We start from the raw sequence: 18035 nt of genomic DNA, 5'->3' as shown, positions 1-18035 counted from the left end.
TAAGTGATTAACACCGGACAGGACGGGGATTTGTAACTTTCTGGTGGTTCTAGCAGTGCTCAGATTCACACAGGGGCAATCAGAAAGCAGTTTCAATCTCTTTGCTTTGGTCTGCCAGCTGTCACAGACCCAAAGTTGCATATAAACTTCTTGTTGTTGTTGAATGAGTGACAGATGAGATTGTGCGTTCAAAGGAGTATTGCAAGAGGTCAGTTTTTTCTGGTGGCACTGGAACGTGCTTTTCTAAGCGTGGAAGCTGTGGAGGTCAGAGGAGTCTTCCTGCTTTTGCAATAGCAATAAGTTTCAGTTTACAAAACAGTTTCCCTGGGACGAGAACACAAGGCATTTGACAGCCTGGGTAGAGATAAGCTGTTTGGGAATGCTTTTTTCCCAGATCCTTTTTTATCAAAACTAGATACTACTCTGTCTAAAACTAACCCTTTCTATGAGAATTAATAGTTCTGAGAGATTTTGTAAAAATTTCAATTTTTTTTATTTGAATGGCCTGTTTTGATATTTTTACATAGTAAATTCTAGCTCAAAACTAAAGCTCTGCCTCAAAATTACCTTAATTTTAACACTTAGTCATAAGGACCCCAAAACAAGGAAAAAATCAGTATATTTTGAAGTGCTCAAAGCTGGGAAAAAACCCCAACAAAAACAATGAGAGAAAGAAGGGCTAGGTGTATTTTAGCTTTTTTTGTTTTGTACATTTATATTTTTCTCTAGAATAATTCTGTCAAAGCCTCAAATGTTTTGTCCAATGCAGAAGATTTATTTCTAGTCCAGTTTATTATGGATTCAGCAGTAAAGCAGTGTCCCCCATGACAGAGAGTTTTGCAAATTCTCTTTGAGAAGGGAAGGAAATCTGGCCCAGTCAGTCTTAGTGGAACTACTCAAACCAGAGGCCTTTCCCACATGCTTAGGGGCACTTATTTTCTCTCTGATGCTTTCCAGACAGCACTCATAAAATAAAAAGGATGATGTCTCTGAAGGGAGGGGTGTGAGGAGGTTTGGGCTGTGCAGTGAAGTGCCACTGAGTGCATGAGCATGTACCCAGAGGCTGGACAGCAGGAGAACTGAGTTTTGCTGAGCTCCATCCTGACCCTACCTCCACTGCTCTCCTCTAGTGACTCCAGCTTTTTCTGACATCCTCACCCTGCAGGAAGGGAGGAGAGACCTCCGTGGAGGAGGTGGGGGCCCAGCCATGATAGCTGTGCTCAGATGCTCTTTTGCCAGGCTGAGGAACTGGAGGTGTTTCCCCCACAGACCACTAAAGATGTGTGTTGGTAAGGGGGAGTGTTCTTGACATCTCTTGTGATGAACATAAGGCTTTTCAAGAAGGCTGCAGTGCCTACAAGGTTTTCCAACAACACTGGGACCAAGTAGATCCCTGTAGGACCAACCAAGTAGGACTGAAATCATTCTCCCTTCTTGCCCATGGCTTGTCCCACAACCACTAGCAATGCTGTGTGATCTGTAGGACTGCTGACACTGCCAGTAAATGGGCTTGTAAATAATCTGGACAAGATCCTGTGAGTGATGATTTGTTTGCTGATGGGGCAGGAACTGTTAGAGGCTGACCTACTCTTCTGTTCTCCCACCTCCTATAGGACTTCATTTCAAGAACTCTCTTCTCTGTCTCTTTGCTTTGGTGCTTTATTCCACTGGGTTTTCCTCCTTAAGAGTTTTATTGTTACCTTTTTTATCTCCCCTGCTCCCTGCTGCTTTTGAGAGCCAATGAGAAGAGCCACAGCCCAGGACTTGCCATGAACAGAGTCTGAGCAAATCCATCCCTTGCTGCCATCAAGGGCAGACTTAATACTCATTTGTTCCATAGTGAAATCCTAACATTTCCAATCTGAAATGGCAGAGAATTATCTCAAAGGCACAAGCATGGCAGTAGAGCTGCTGGGGAATTCCTAGAGGACTTGCCCTGAGAAAACAGCATGGGCTGGGTTGAAAGAGGCTTCATGTAACAATTCTTGCTCCATCTTCCACTGACGCCTCAGATGGACGGTCCTCGCCCTTTCCTGAACTAAAAAAGGCTGACCAAAAATGTCCCTTCCAGCAGGTCAGCTGCCTGCTGCTCCTTGATAAACATGCTTTCTGTCAAACACCTTAGGTCAGTGCAGGCTTTCTCTGCCCTTGAGCCACTCTGCTCTTGTGATAGCTGCTGCTGCCCTTCCTGCTGGGAGTCAGTGGGCTTGGCACAGGGAGAACACCATGGCAGGCTGTGGGAGAGGAAGCAATTTGCTGACGAAAAGGTGGAGTCCAAGACTTTGTGCAAGGCGCCCTCCCAAAATCCTCCTAATCATCTTCTGTCACGTTCCTCTTTAATTCCAGGAACTCCTTAACTCTTACCTAGTTTTCCAAGTATGGGCATCAGCAAGGAAATGGTGCTTAAATGAAGTGATGATGAGGCCTCTGGAAACCTCCAATGATCTTTGGTGGCTTGACTCCAAAGCCAGCCAAGGCACAGTGGATCACCTCGGGAGGGTTGGCCATCCCCAGAGTAGCCCTGTAAGCCAAACCCAATGACCAAATCAGTGTGGAATGGCTCCATGCTGCAAAGGCTGTTTCATGTTGCTCTAAGCTCAAAAGCTGGAAAATTTGGAGCCAGCACTAAATATTTGTTCCACTTTCAAAGCTGAGCATCAGGGAACCATTCCTTAAATAGTGGATGCCTGTTCTCTGAGTCCAGATGTGCTTATAGCGTGGGTCTTGCCAGTGTTTTCCTTTCCTCCTGCTTCCCACATGAATGCCTGTGCAGATTCCAGCCATCCATCTTTGCCCTTTAAAGTTGGTGTGAGGGGTAGCAGCTGTTCCTTCTTCAACAGAGGTGGCAATAATATTGGACAAATTGTTTTCAACCTTAATCAGTAAAGCTTGCCACACAAGTGATCCTGTTTCTTGCCAGAAGTGATAAATAGGACTCAGTTTTGGGAGCACATGAAATGTTAGACAAAATACATTCGTCAAAGACACTTCAGAGTATCAGTTACTTTCCTGTGGTATGTAAGTAATAATTCAGTCCTGTGGTATGTAAGTAATAATTCAGTCCCTTCCACCTGGGTTTGGAAGGTCACCTGAGCTCCTGTTGCAGGCATTTAAGAGTGAGTTAGAGTGTGAGGTAGCAGTGAATTGATAAATTGCCCTGTGTTTCCATTTATGTAACAAGAAACAGCAGCAGACTCCAGCCTGAAATTTGAGATACTGGTCTTTACTAATCCATTTTACTGGGTCCAGGCTGGGATGTTTCTGTTCTGTTTCTCACTATCATTTTACACAGACAGCTAATCTCAAATTGTCACAGCTTTATCCCTTCTTTAAATAGCACAACTTGTGCAGACCTGTGGTAATGACAACACACAGAGATGCACCAAGCTGGAATGGTCATCTCCTGAAGGCCAGTTGTCCCTTCCTTCCTCCTCTGGTGTCTGCCTTTGCTCTAATTGTGTGCCATGGAGAGGTTATCCTAAATTAATCAGAGGAATCAAGGGGGAATATGCTTAGAGAGGGGTGCTTTTCCTTTCCATATTGTATCTGCCCTGTTTCCTTGCTCTGAGTCAAACCTGTTGCTCCTTTCAAGGAGAGGTGGAGCTGAAGGAAGGCAGGAGGGTTATCCTCTCATTTCTGGTCATGTGCACTGCAGTGCTGGTGCAGGGATCTGTCAGATTTGGCTGTGTTTGACTTTGGTGCAGCCCAAAGCTTAACAAATGATGTGGCTTGGAGTGATGGAGTTGCATCCCTTCAGAAAGAGGTTGGTGTGAAAACGGATAGATTCCACCTGCAACTCTTCCAACAGGTTTCTTCTCCTGACCAAAAGAAGAGCAAAGGGGAAAGTTTTGAGAGTTTTAACTTTTTTTTTTTTTTTGAGAGGTTAACCTTTGAAAAGGTTTGGTGCTTTTTTTTTTCCCCTAAGCAATCATGTTTGTGCTTGTATGCAGAAATTTTCTTTCTAATCCAGCAGAGGAGACATGATGTAGGAGAAGTCAGAATGACCAAGAAAAGTCACCATTTTTTCTGCTGCAGCCTGAGAAAAAGTATGTTTTCATTTACTGCACTGATTTGTACTTCCCTCATGTCTCAGCACCATAAACTGGAAGAGAATGAAGTCAGTTGTCAGGCCATTGAAGCCAAAAATAAGGAAAATTATGGGAGTTATGACTCAAAGAGTTGAAAAGTGGATAGCAATCTGATAAATTCTAGGGCAAATCACAGGAAAGCCAATACAGAACTGAAGTTAGGAAGGGATTAGGAAAAGGTGATATACTTCATGGTAATCAATGTAAAACTGTCTCATGACTAATTGCAATGTAATTTTGGTAAGATGGTGTCTGTTTGATTGGTAGAGGTAAAGTTTTTGATACCAACTTACACATACACCTATTGAAACTTCTGTAAGACATGATTTTGTTCCACATGAAGCTCTGAGTAAAATAAAAACCAAAACACCCATGCTCTAACAATATAAGACAATAACAATAACTAAAGGCACCCAATTAAGAATTGATGTTCCTGAGGGATATACCAAAGGGCTCATTCTTTGAGGCTCAGAGTACTCAGTTGCTTGGGTTCTTACCTAAGAACCCATGACTTGTTTCATTAGGCAAAGACAATGATGATGATGCAACCAGAAATTAAGTAATAAATGACAATGTCAAGGAGGTGCCTATTCTTTAGCATCCTCTGGTAAACTGATCTCATCCCCAAAAATATGTATCTGAATCCTCAGCCAAATTCAAGGTGCTAACAGACCAAAGATGTGCTTTTATAGCTGTGCTATTTGTCTGGGAGACTGTGTTTTGGAAACCAGTGACTCAGGCTTGTTTGTAATGGATAGTCAGCTAAACATGCACTCCCTGTGTGATACAGTGTACCCAAAAGCAAATGTTACTGTCCCTGATGGGAGCAGATTGCTGAGTAAAGGTCAAGGAGGTGATATTTCCATGTGTACAGCATTAATGAGACCATTTCTGAAATGTTTACGGGTTTAAAAGGATTTTGACAGATGGGCTGAGAACAGGGACTGACTGAGCTGCATGAGCATAGGCTGAACTGTGCTATCTAAAGAGAGGCAAGAGAATCTAAATCAATTTATTTTGTCAAAGATGACATTTTATATTCTTCCACTAACAACTGAAAGCAGGGAAAGTATTAATAATGGCAGATTATCTCTGGACACAGCAAGGTGGTTAGGTGCTGGAGGTGGACAAATACAGGTTAGAAAATGGGCAACTAAAAATGCCTTTTTCTTTCAGTGCCAGCAACTGACTGCTTAACTCAGGATGTAGGGTTTGCCTGTTACATGAAATAAGCACTGAATCCTTTTCAAAAAAATAATACAAAGAAGAGCTTATGGTAAAGGCACCAGAGTTTGTGGTAAAGACACAGGTGTCATTATAGTTCAAGCAGGCCAGGCTAAGTGAATTCATGAGTTTCAGAGGCTCTAGACAGGACTGATTTCTCCCACATCCAGTACTCTGTTTAGCTCAGTTTGCCATTCCTGGTGTGTGTTAAAGCAGGCAGGGTACACCCCCATCTCCTTAGCTTAAGGCTTTTCCTTGGTCCCTAGGGCAAGGGCGTCTTGTGCTCGGGGGCGGTGATGTGTGAGAAGACCCAGCAAGGAGTCACTGGGGTGGTTCCGTGGTAACACTGTGGGGCCTTGGGGAGGAAGGTCCGTCCTTATAGGTGCTTTGTGCTGTTTCTGTGATTAATTTCCCTGGAGAGGAAAGCCAGACTTTGGCTCAGTATCACAAGCCTGTTCAAAACACAAACAAGGATGATATACAAATCTAATAATCATTTTCACCTCATGGCTACCAATTCTTTGGTTCTGCAGCGAGGATGTTACTGTTGGGTTTGCTTCACTTCTGAACATTGCAAGCAATAAGCAAAGGTGAAGGTTTTCATTGTAGTTTTTGAGCTGTGGGCAGTCTTTCAAGAAGAATGTGAAAGGACAAAGTTCCTAATAAAAATGATGGCTTTTTTGTGGGCTGGTGAGGCACTGAATTTTTGTGCCACAACTGTTTTTCAAATTTGTTATATCATCAGTATATAAATAATGTAGATCTGCGTATTAGGCAAACCGTACGTAAACACATTAAAGGCTGAGCAGTAACAGGTGTAATGCACATCTATACCTAGGAAAGTCTGTATCAGGATGAGCTTCTTGGTCAACTGTGGGATCTAAATCCTAGTTTTGGGACAGCAAGAACCTGTGAGGGATTAAAAGCACTGGCTTGTACACATGTGAATCAAGACTGACCATTGCCAGCGTTCCTCCATGTGTGCAATAGGGATGGGAGCGTTGGACATTTGGCTGCTCTTGGACATAAGAGGGGACATTCTATGTTAGGTAGCAAAGGCATTCCTTGCTGACTTAGGAGACTGAAAGGAGCTGGGCAGCAGGCACACCTCTGACTTAGACAAAGTGACTGCACTCTGGAGAGTGGGAGGTGGTGGGAGTTAAGTAGGAGCGAGAGGCAGGGGCTCACTAACCTCTCTGCGAGGGAGACAGGAGTTGAAATAGAGACACAGAGTTATTACTCAGTGTAGAGATAACAGTCTCACTCTTGAGCAATCTGCCTCCACCACCTCGGAGGTCAGCATGGGCAATGTATGAAATTTGTCTGGTGTGTGTGAGCTGCACCGATGTGTATGCACATCCTCTGTGTGAGTGTTTGATACCTGAACAATCCTGCTTATCATGCCATGGGCCAGGAATAAGTGCCTGCAGAACAAATACACTGAAAAAGCCTCTTGATTCTGTCTGTAAGGCCACCCTCTTCCTTCTGGTACAAACACTGCAGAGCAAGCCTTTTTGCACAGGCAGTGAGTAACACATCTCATGTTTTTTGATTTACTTCGACTTCTTGGAAGGCTGAAAGAATCTTGACTTTACACCCATTTGTAGCCCAGAATAATTTCCCAACTGGAGTAAATGTTACCATCAGAAGAAGGACTTGTGACATTAATATGATTGTGTCCATACTGGGGCCTTCCCTTTGAGCAGGTTTTAGATGGGATGATTTTTAACATGTATTTATTTTCACAGCTATGCTAGAGCCAAAGTATGGAGTTGGCTTAAGGACTGGGGTCCTACTTTTCATAGAGATGGTTTTACCCATGTGCTTGTTCAGCTTCATGGGACAGATTTAAAAAAGCCTGTTTTGATAAACTGTTTCCTTGCTTGGCTTGGCATTCCCAAACACTGTGTCAGCTTTCCACAGAGCTGTCTCAGTGAGGTCAGTTGGGGAATTCAGCTTGCAGCGCTAAGCCTGCAAGTGGCATGACTCAAGGACAAGATAATTGGCTTTATTACTTTCTTTTTTTCCTTGAGTAATTACGCAAGAATTGCAAAGCGACTTTCCAGAAGTGGGAAAAGAGGGTCTGAAATGGATGTGAATTCTCTGTTAGGTGTTTGGGAGTTGAGATGAGATGTTAATTGCGGTAATTGCGATAGTGATGGTAATTGTAACACTTTCCTTTGGGTGGGAGCTGTTTCTAGATGTGCAGCTCATTCAGCGTGGGTTTTTCTGTGGCAGCTCACGCAGCACAAGCCACAGTTTCTCGTGTGCCTGCTGCCAGCTACTTAGAGAGCAAGTGTCAGGGGCTCTGCAGGAGGAGAGGGGTAAAACCTGCAGGGAGAAAGCTTGAGATGAGGCCTGAATACTCAGGGACTGATCTGTATCCAAGGGTTTCCAAAATACATAGACAAGTGTGTTGGGTCTGCCTGCAAGACCTTCGGGGCTCATGGTGTCCCCCTTGATCATCTCTGTCCCGTCTTTAGCCCTTTGTGTCCTGAGCTCCACTGTGTAGATAGGCAGGTGGTGAGTACCTGGAGGTGTCTTAGTAAACCTAGGAGGAATGCAAAATAAAATGGAAATGAAATAAAATGGAAACATGGACAGTGTGAGCTGAAAACTAAACAACACAGAAAAGTGTGGGGAAGGCTAATGGGGGAAGTTCACACTTGTAGGCTGGCATATTTGCTAAGAGGAAACAAATAAGGTTTGGGCACATGACATTTCTTCAGACCTCTGTGCTTGGAAGCTTTTCTGTTGTTTTCTTAATTTCATTTTGCCTAATGCAAGCTATTGCTTCTCCGAGACCTGATTGTCATTTATATCCTTGTAGTACTGTAGCTCTGCCCATCATCAGGGTGCAGACAGAAGTAATTTTACAGGCATTTATTAATGGATGCTGGAGAGATTCTGGTTTGGACATTGTTTTATTTGTGGAGGTGAAAATGCTGAAGACAGAAGAAAATAAGTGAAATGAAGAGGAAATGAATGCTTATTCTAATTTCCAACCTAAACATATTACTGACCAGGATAAACATGTTTTCAGTGTGTGGGAATGACACTGTCTTTCAGCTGTTGTCACTCACTCTTTTCTGCTCTGTTTCCCCACTGGGATTGTTTGGGGCAGCAGTCAGACCCTCCTTCACCTTCCCTCACCCAGGCTCAGCTCCTCGGCTGGCTGGGCTTCCACCAGAGGACATCCCAGCCAGAATGAACTGGTGGTTGCCTGGAGCAGTAGTCCCACCCTTCATCCTGTGCCACCTCCCAGGCACTTGCCTGTCTGGAAGCAGAGCTGGCCACTGCCCTTCTCTCCTCGCCCTCCAACAGCCCTCTCCTCCCACGCTGTTATTTTTAACCCGGACTGGAGTCTTGATTCGCTTCACCCCGTGGCCTCCTGCTTCTGCCAACAGAAACAGACTGAAACTACAGAATTAACCCCAGATTTTCATGCTTCCCAAAGCCCTTCTCAGCCTGGGCAGCTCAACTCCATCTGCTGGAAACATTCCCCCTGATAACATGGAAGGTGGCACCAGCCTTTTCCTCAGCTAGGGCTAAGAGAACAGGCTCATATTGCCTTTGTCCTGGCCTTGGGAAGAAGCTTGGCACAATGTATCTAGGCTTCAGGGAAAAGTTATCAGATCCCCCAGCACATTCATAACTTGTAAGACACTCTAGTAGTCAGGTATTTTTCTCCTTGGCTTTCCTCATGTTTTCTGTGGTAAAATTTCACCCAGTCTCTTGTTACCATCCTCAAGACTGTACCATCCATGATAGTGAAGGAGGAAAATATATTCTCAATAAATAACTGTTACATTGTAAAGCTGTGGGACTAGAACTCTAAACTGGAAGATGCTCCAGAAATACATTTCTGCATGTACTTTCTGCGGTTTTTGTTTCAGAGTCTGACTGTGCTTACCTCAATAGACTTCAAGCATCATCCATCACCTTATCCCCCTGCTGAAGTCAGCAGGGGCAGGAACCACCTGATCTAACTGCACAGGTGTGCACTATACACAGCTATGGCTGGAGTAGTCAGGCTCCCTTTGTAGTCAGGGCAGAGTAAATGTGTTTTGGCATTAATCAGTCTGACCTATTTTAGTTTTCTGCCTAAGTGCGTCTTTTCACGGAGCGTAATTGAGTTGCCAGTTATGAGTTCAAATTTGGACATCCACATCAGCTGATGTGTACCCTCAAACTTTCCAGTTACTTCACCTGGCTCCAGACCAGGTCTTGGCAGATCAGCATTTAGTCATGACCGCTCACGTAGTTATAATGAAAATAATGTTGGAGTTCTTGCCTCAGAAGTTCCTTAACTAAGTGGATACCGTGCTCTTGGAGAGAAGGCCCACAGGTCATTGTAGCTTATCTTCCCTATGTGTCAAGAGATATTCAGTGATGATTGATACTGTTTCTTTCACGACAAATAACAGTTTACAGTGCAAGAATGTCAGAATAGTTCCGGTAGGAAAAGGACCTTTTGAGCTCATCTAGCCCAGCCTCCTGTTCAAAGTAGGTCACAGATCACCCAGGGCTTTGTCCAGCTGATCTTGAAAACCTCCAAGGATGGAGATGTTGTGGTGTCTCTGGGCAACCTGCTGATGCTTTGGCTGTCCTCGGGGAAAACTACTTTCCTCACATCAAGTCAGAAATTCTCCTGTTTTGAGATACAGCTTTTGTCTCATTCTCCCATCGTGTGCCTCTGAAGTGCCTGTCTTGGTCTTCATGGTAACCTTCTCGTAGGCACTGTAGGGCCACTGGTAGATCACCCCCAAAGCCATTGCTTCTCCAGGCACAATGATTCCTGGTCCCTCAGCCTCTGCTCAAAGCTGGGTGCTCCAGCCATGGCCATTGTGGTGAATGCCTACAGTGAATTCACCCAAGGCTATCAGAGCCTTTCCTGTATTGGCACGGGGGGATGGGGTGGATGAAACTGGACACTGCGTCTAGATATGCTCCAGTGAGCACAGAGCAAAGGGAAAAATCCACCTCACCACATCTGCTGGCCATGCTCCTGCCAGTGCAGCCCAGGGCTCTGTCCCTGCTGCCAGCGTGTGCTGCTAGCACGCACATAACTAATTCCCTGCCAGCACTCCCACATCCCTTCCTGCAGCCAGTCGCTCCCCAGTCTGTACTATTCCATTAGTAGGGTTTTGGCAAACTTTTCTACGACTGAGAGCTGTGATAAGAAGCAGCAGTCACCCATTCATTATCATTAAGCTATGCATTCAGTATAGCTTCAAAAATATCAAAAGCCTGTTGGTATTTATTTGGAATCCTTTTCTAAAGCAAAATGCTCGCTGGGATTCATTATTTAGCAGAATCCTGACATGAAATAGAAGTATGAAACTGATGTGTGAACTTTCACCAGCTCACATAAAAAGAACATTTAATTCTGTTTCTAGGAGTTGCTGGTGCTGTTTGGAATGAAAGCCATGAAGTGCTGAGGGGCTCAGGCTGGTGCTCAGCACAGCGTTGGTGTGCACAATGTTGAATTCACCCTTGCGACTCCCTTGTGAAGCAGGAATGAGTTTCACTCTCTGTTTAAAAGAGAGAAGCCATGGTGCTGAAAGCCTGACACCTCTGACCTAATTTTAATTGCCAGAATGTAAGATATGCAGTCCCAGGCTAGGAATCCACAGTCCTTCTAGAAAGGGAGAAATGGGTCCCTCCAGGGTTTCCTGGATTCCACCTCTTCCCTACTTGTTTTCAGGGTGAGAAGTAGCCTGTCTGTTTGCACTGGCACTGGCACAACCTGAACAGCCCGTCTAAATTATTAATCTTTAAGTAAGGCTTGGGGCTAAAATCCTTGTTAAAGCTAAGCCTTGGCATTACAACTTAAATGGTTCTTCCCCAGACAAGTCACAGAGAACTGAGAGTACTTCTGGGTTTTCCTCCAAATCAAACAAAGCCTCCAGACCCTTCCTTCTGTTGCCTGAGGGGTGCCATGGAGATTGGCAGGGGGGTGGGGGATGGAGGGTGGGAGGGGAAACTCTGGGACATGGCAAGCACACTATTCTCTTCTTCCTCCCTCACTCTCACCTTTGACAGGACTTTTCCCCTGCGTTGGTGTTGGTGTAGACTTGTTGCTGCTGGGAGGTGAACAGGGGGCTGTACTTGGTGTTTCCATTCCCATCTCCTTTCATCTGTGGATGATCCTGGCAAAGGGGACAGAAACTGCCCTCTGCTCCTCATGAAAAGGGACCTAACTTACTTTGTGGAAAAATATTGCCTTTTGCCTGCCAGAGTGCTTGGAGGTATTCCAAGTTATTGCAGTAGAAATGGCACTGAAATATCTGTAATTTTCCCCTCTGTGTGAGAATCTTGTCTACTAATTTCAGTGTCACAGCTGAACCACTTGTTATCTTCAACACCTCTGAAGAGGCCTCGATAGAACCCTACTGCTAGTGACTTTTGTTGGGGGAGGGAAGGTGTTGGCTTTGTACAGTTTGAGAGATAAACTGAACTCTTGTGTTGGAGGAAAAAAAAATCACTCGTGTATGCAGCACAAAGCGAAATGGCATTCCCCTGGGACACAAACCACCAGCTTTATTTCCAGTCTCTGGGAACTCAGGCTGGCTTGCACCTCTCACAGGTTTGAGTAGAAGAGCACTTCAAATGAAGGAACTTTATTACTGACAAGAAAGTTTGATTGGTTTTTCCTACGTGCTAGAGAGCTCTCTTGCACAGCCAGCTCACACTAATGAGAGGTGCTGAGGGTCCCCATCCCAGGGACTGCTCCAGTCTGTCTTCAAATGTACCCAGGTGCTTTTGTTATGAGTCGTGCAGTTACCTAAATGACAGCTAGTCTCAATTAAGATTTAGTTTGGAGGCTGAAAACTATCCAATGATTTAGTCTCAGGGATTAAGGAAAACAAAACCTTACCGACGGCTGGATAAAACTCACATTCCTTTCAATTGTGATCATCCTACATCAAGGAAATGTTTGAAATGTTGGCAGTCTCCTATGATATGCCTGTGAAAGTGATTATATTGCTTTAAGTAATTTAAGAAAGAAGAACCAAGACCTATAGCACAAATGTGTTAAATAAATCTTCATTTTTACTAAAATAGTTTGATTGATGTCAGGTCCCAGTGGGTGACCTTAAAAAGAGACCACATCAAATGGAGGGGCAGAGCTGCAGCTCTCCACCCCCACGCTGGCTCTTCTCCTCCTTGCTTCTCCTCACCAGAGTGCCTCTAGACAGCTTTGTCATCTGTAGCCATAACTAAATTGAAGAATATCTGTCTCACAAAAGGCAAAAGAAGGAGCTCTTTTCTCATCTCCGTTGAAGTGGGTCATGTCCCTATCTGGGCTGAAAAGTGAGCTGTGTACCTGCATGGGGGATTAAATGGTTGTAAAAACCTCCTCCTCTTCCCTCACCTCAGATCCAGACATTCTGTGTTAAGAGGGATGTTTTTTTTTGGAGCCTGAGCAGGGCAAGACAGGAGTTTTAGCTCTATACCACTTTTAATTTGCTGTTTAATTAATGCACAAACAGCATAATTTGCTACTTCTGTCTATCAGTGTCCAGCTGTTAATTGTAGAGGAAGGAGAAAGCCCCTCTGAAAATCAAAATTTATGAAGCTCTTTGGTTACATCTTAGAAAAAGAACATTTTCTGTACTACTTTGAAGTGGAGCAGAAACAATCAGGGCTACTGTGGCACAAGGGTGTCTTATTTTTAGAAAGCCATACAAGAGTAATGCAAGGCAAAATAAGGTCCTGCTGAGGTGTCCTGCCTGAGGCATTTAGAGATGCTCTATTGGCAGACAGGAGATCATCCATTCAGAGAGAAATAAGCTGTTATTTGGAGGGAGGTGACTTTTGGTAAAAGCAGATTTGTTTCCTTGTGGCTTGGGGCAAAGAAGGGGGATAGGGATGTGGGTGATTCAGAGTCATCCACCCCCTACAAGCAAGTCCCTGCAGCAGGCCATCGTGATTGCCTGCCTCGGCACATCATGTGGAGCTTGTGAACAAAGGACACCCTGGTGCCCAGCGAGCCAAGGCAGCATCCCTCAGCCTTTGAACCCTGGTGACAAGAGGTCATTTCTTGCACTTCAGATGATGTGTAAAGTACAAGCCATTTTCCCTTCTTTCCAAGAACACATGAACAATAAACCTCTTTTCAGATGTTTCAGTCCCTGATATTCCTCTAGCAGAGCCTTTTGGGCCCTCTCTAGGATCAGACAACCTGTGGGAGGAAGCCAACAGATTGACAAGCTACCTTGGAGAAAAAATGTCACAGAACTTAGACCAGCTCTGGTTTAAGCATCCCTAAAGGCCACAGAATCCTTTAGAGCTTTTCCTGTTCATGCTGAATGCATGGACATTTCAGTCATTTCCACAACAACAGGTCAGGTCCAGAAACAAAGATTACAGTTTTTCTAAAAGATAAGAAGATCACAGAATCATGGAATGGTTTGGGTTGGAAGGAACCTTAAACACCACCTAGTTCCAGCTCTTTCATCTGGGCAGGGAACACATGATGCAGCAACAGGCAGAGTTGGAATATGCTTTCTGGGCAGGGAGCCCAGTGCTGTTCAGGCACAGGACAGGAAGACCTTGATCAGTAATTAGGCAGAGGGAAGAGCACAAATATATAGATGGGTTTGATCCCTGTTTGTTCCTTACCCAAGGGAAGATCTCTGGGCAGTGTATTGAGAGTGTCTCCAAAAAGAATACAGGGCGCACCAATTATGGGGCATATTGCCCTTCCAGTTTTTTGTCTTGCCATGTAAACACAACCACTGAGTTTTAAATCAGAGGGATTGTGAAGATTAATTGAAGACCATTAACTGTTGTTCTGTAAAATGCTGATCTGCCTAAAACTTCTGTGAATCTGTTTAGATCTCTTTTTTACTGCTGCCTGAGAAGAACTATTGATGTGATCTTGGACAGAATGTCTGATGGTCTGGGCACAGCCCCTCACATGCTCCAAACCAAGTAATGGCGTATACTTCACTATTTGTTGTATCATTCCCGGGCAGAAAAGAGTCTCTGCTTTTCAGGCTGTTTCCCAGATGCTGTTAAGAGTGTTTTAAGTGTTTTATATTCATGACATACTCTTTGGTTAGTGTGTGATTCATTCGAAATGTTTTCCCACTGAGTGGCAAGAACAATAACTTCCCATTTTTTTCTGAGATGCACAACTTTAAGATTTCTTTAAAATGCCAGTATTTCTTTAAAATATACTACTCCTGATAAAGTGCCTTCCACCAAGCTTGTATGGATTATTAGAGAATGTTTCGCTTTGAAAGAGCGAATTTAAGTGAGGGTAAGCTAATGAAAAGTATTTTGTTTGCAAAAAACCAAGCCATAACCTACAACTGAAGTTGTTCAGAGTAAAATCATCTTAACTATCATTATCAATTAGCCCACTTTGATTACTGAGGGCAAACTCCAGGAACAGAGAACAGTCCTAAGTTTGCATGTAGGACATCAGGCGAGATACATAGCAGGGGATTGCTACATTTTTGTGTTACAGCTCCATCAAGTTTGTGCTCTCTGTGGCAAACCATGCAGATTAAAATGTGTGGTGTAGTGGTAAGGAGAAAAATTCACTTCTGGGAGAAGAGTAGGTGGGATGACTGGCAGAAGGAATTCATGTGGACTGTTCAGAGGATGATGGAGAATGCTGTACCTTCCCCAAACTGCTTCTCCCTTCCTCATCCCCCTTCCGACTTGAAAAACCAGATTCCTCCTTCCCTGTTGCCACTTCTCTCACATCCTCTGTCACAGACCTGAATTATGAATGCTCCTTCTCTGAGGTGTTTTGACTCGCCCATCTTCAAAGCTTGGTCCCCACATGTTCATTTATTTCTGCTACCCAGTTGCAGGCTGTATCTATCAGCCACAGTGGGTTCCCTGGCTCTTCCAGTGGAAGAGTCACAGCCCATCCCAAGAGACAATGTGGCTTGTCTACTGAAACACAAGTTGCTGTTACCAGCTCTCTTTTATTTTCCTGTGAAGCAGGCAAAAAAATTTCATGTTCCATGCACTTAAGCTCAGCACAGCACTCCAGTGCTCATCCGTGGTTAAGCTTTGCCTACTGCTCTTACCACACTTTTACCAGCAAAGATTAGCTTTTTTTAGCTGATCCTGTGAAGCAGCACTGCTTCAGAGGAAGGCTCAGCCCTGAGATGGATTTCCTGGCTTAGGGAGGTCTGTGGCCGCAGCTCTCTTCACAGAGAGCAGCAGGCACAACTTCCTAGAAGATTTTTCCTGGGAAGGCAGTGAGAACTTTTCAGAAAAGAAGAGAAAACAATTCTTCACTACTCCTGTTGTTTTATAACTATAATGGAATGCATTATAGAAATTGTTTACCCAAAGTTATTTGTCAATTAGATTCTACTGAAGATTGTTTTAATTCCTTAACCAATTGAGTCCAAGCTAAGTCCTGACTGTCTCAGACAGTCACGGGTTTTTCTTTAGTATCTTTCATATAGCACCGTATAGTATCTCTTTAGTATAGTTATAATATAGTATTAGTGTAATATAGTATAGTTTTAATAAAGCAATTGTTCAGCATTCTGAATCATAGAGTCAGAGCACATTACTCCTGCATCAGGGGCTCCCCACATCCATAGAGGTCCCTCTGTTGGATATGCAGCTAGTGGATACCAGCTTACAAGGACATTGATGAAGGTTGCTTTTAGTGAGGTCAGGCTGCTGCACAGGTGTCTCCAGCCTTGCCTTATCTTTTTGGCAGAATTGTTCAGCTCAGTACAAATTCCCCGGTGTTGTAAATTACTTAGCAAAATTTACAAGCATTTTTCCAAGTGTATTTTTTAGCCCAGGAAATAATTCCTTCAAATGGTCTGAAAGAGGGCAAAACAACGCATTTGCTGCTTTCAGTACAAAATGTGGCTCAAGTCATACCCTCAACTAACCTTTTGTAATATCCTGTCATGCCCTGAATGGTGATATGGAAAGAGGCTGGGCTGCCTGTGGCAGGTCCACATAATATTTCCCGAGTGCTCATATTCATTCTCTGTACAATCACAGAGCAGTTGTGAACAGCTGCAGAAAGTGAAAGAGGGGCAGGTACTGCTGACACAGCTTTGTAGTCGTTATTCAAATAATGTTCACAGATGTTTTCTTACCAAAATGTATTTTACTTTAGAAATCAAATGCCACTAGCAATAGAAAACAGCTCACCCACCGGCACAGATTAAAAAGTACAGCAGTTACATTATGTTCCTCCATCACTACAAATTACCTAATTAAAGAAAAAAAGAATTTGTGATATAAATTCAGCCACATAAAAATCTGTAGGCTAGAAAGCCTTGGAATGAACAGGATCGACTGAGGCAGACCTAGGGTGAAATCTGCACTTGCAAAGTGTGATACCTTTTGTCTTGAAAACCCTATTTAAAATATATTTTAACTTTGTCACATATTAAACTTCTGCTTAGAGAGCTATCAGTATATCCTGATCCTTCCAGGACTAGCTGAAGTGTACTTTATGGTAAACTGAATGCCAAAAAGAAAACTGAAAGTTTCCTATCTGATAAATATAATCAGTGATATAATTAAGAGAGAATGATCTGTTTGGTAACGTATAGCTTGGGATAAAGATGGTCTTTGTCCAGTAGAGTTTACAATGTATTTCCTCTTGGCAAACACCAGGTAACAGGTTTTGACCCCTTTTTAAACAGGAGTGGCAAATAAATTCACTGCTACAAGCCAACTTCCTGATTTGCCTTTGGAAATGAGGCAGGGCTTCCCTGATTACTCATGAAATGCATCTTCATTTAACAGGATCCAAACAGTCAAAGGAGTTAAATTGATATGGTCAGTTGTCACACAGAAAAAAAAAATTTCAACAAAAAGAGCCCTCGAGGGTAAAACAGCAATTAATTTGGCCTTTAACAAGCACGGACTTTAAATCTATGTTGTTAAAAGTACACAAGAAGGTGGCTGCACATCTAAATGGAGACGGACCAGGTTGTTTATAGGCTTGCAGGCTCAGGCTCAGCTACTGGACAGCAGCTCCTCTCTGGAACACCAGCAATCAAAACAGAGAGGTTTTTGCTGAGCAGCACTTACCTTGCAAGGGGCTCTGTTCCTGATTCCCTCCTTCCACCCTTCTCATCAGGTTTCTCGAGTCCTCAGTCGGTCAGTGTAGTCCAAGGAAACCCCATCTGCCCATTGGCTCCATACGGAAGCCTTGGCTGCAGGAGTACTTTTTACTTCGTCTCCCCTCTTTTTTTTTTTTTTTTTTTTTTTAATTTGGTGAAAGAGAGAAACCACAGATGTTTTTCTTCCGGTTTTTCTTATTTCCTCTCTACTTGGCAAGCCTTGTTTTTGCAAACTTCTTATATTTGTCAGACATTTGGGAGGAGTGCTCCTCAAATCAGAGTCCACAGGCAGAGTCCAGTGGTCATCTGTGACTCTCTTGTAGTCACCAATTTTGTGGAGCTATGATGGGCAATGATTTCATTTTATCACCATGATTTCCTTGGCAGTCCCAGTTCCTGAGGATTTTTCTAGTCTTGCTACAGTGCTATAAAAGAGCCTTGCAGCTCTGGAAAGTCAGATCAAGGCAGGGGAAAATCTAATTAACTCAGGAGACAGGCACTAATGTCCAGCAGATGGTCATGCTGGTCTCCTTCCTAAGAGTGTATTTCCTTTCTGCTTCATGATCCAAGCTGGCTGCAGTTCCTAGCTCCGTGGCTGCCAGTTCATTTTGGGGTGGCAATATCGGGGCTTCAGATTCAGGTCCAC

General features: G+C 43.8%; 1 protein-coding gene across 1 annotated transcript in view; it reads right to left on the bottom strand.

Annotated features, from left to right (window-relative positions):
- NEDD9 (neural precursor cell expressed, developmentally down-regulated 9) overlaps window positions 1–17509 on the bottom strand; it is a 101294-nt gene extending 83785 nt beyond the window's left edge. The window contains exon 1 of the mRNA XM_059852454.1: window positions 17358–17509. The gene's annotated coding sequence lies outside the window, so the exon portion shown is untranslated. The remainder of the gene's footprint in view (window positions 1–17357) is intronic.
- Between the last annotated feature and the right edge of the window lie 526 nt (window positions 17510–18035).

Source organism: Haemorhous mexicanus, chromosome 1 (assembly GCF_027477595.1).
Source record: "Haemorhous mexicanus isolate bHaeMex1 chromosome 1, bHaeMex1.pri, whole genome shotgun sequence".
Taxonomy (NCBI): Eukaryota; Metazoa; Chordata; class Aves; order Passeriformes; family Fringillidae; genus Haemorhous; species Haemorhous mexicanus.
Note: the sequence above shows the minus strand (reverse complement) of the source record. Positions and strands in the feature narration are given on the sequence as shown.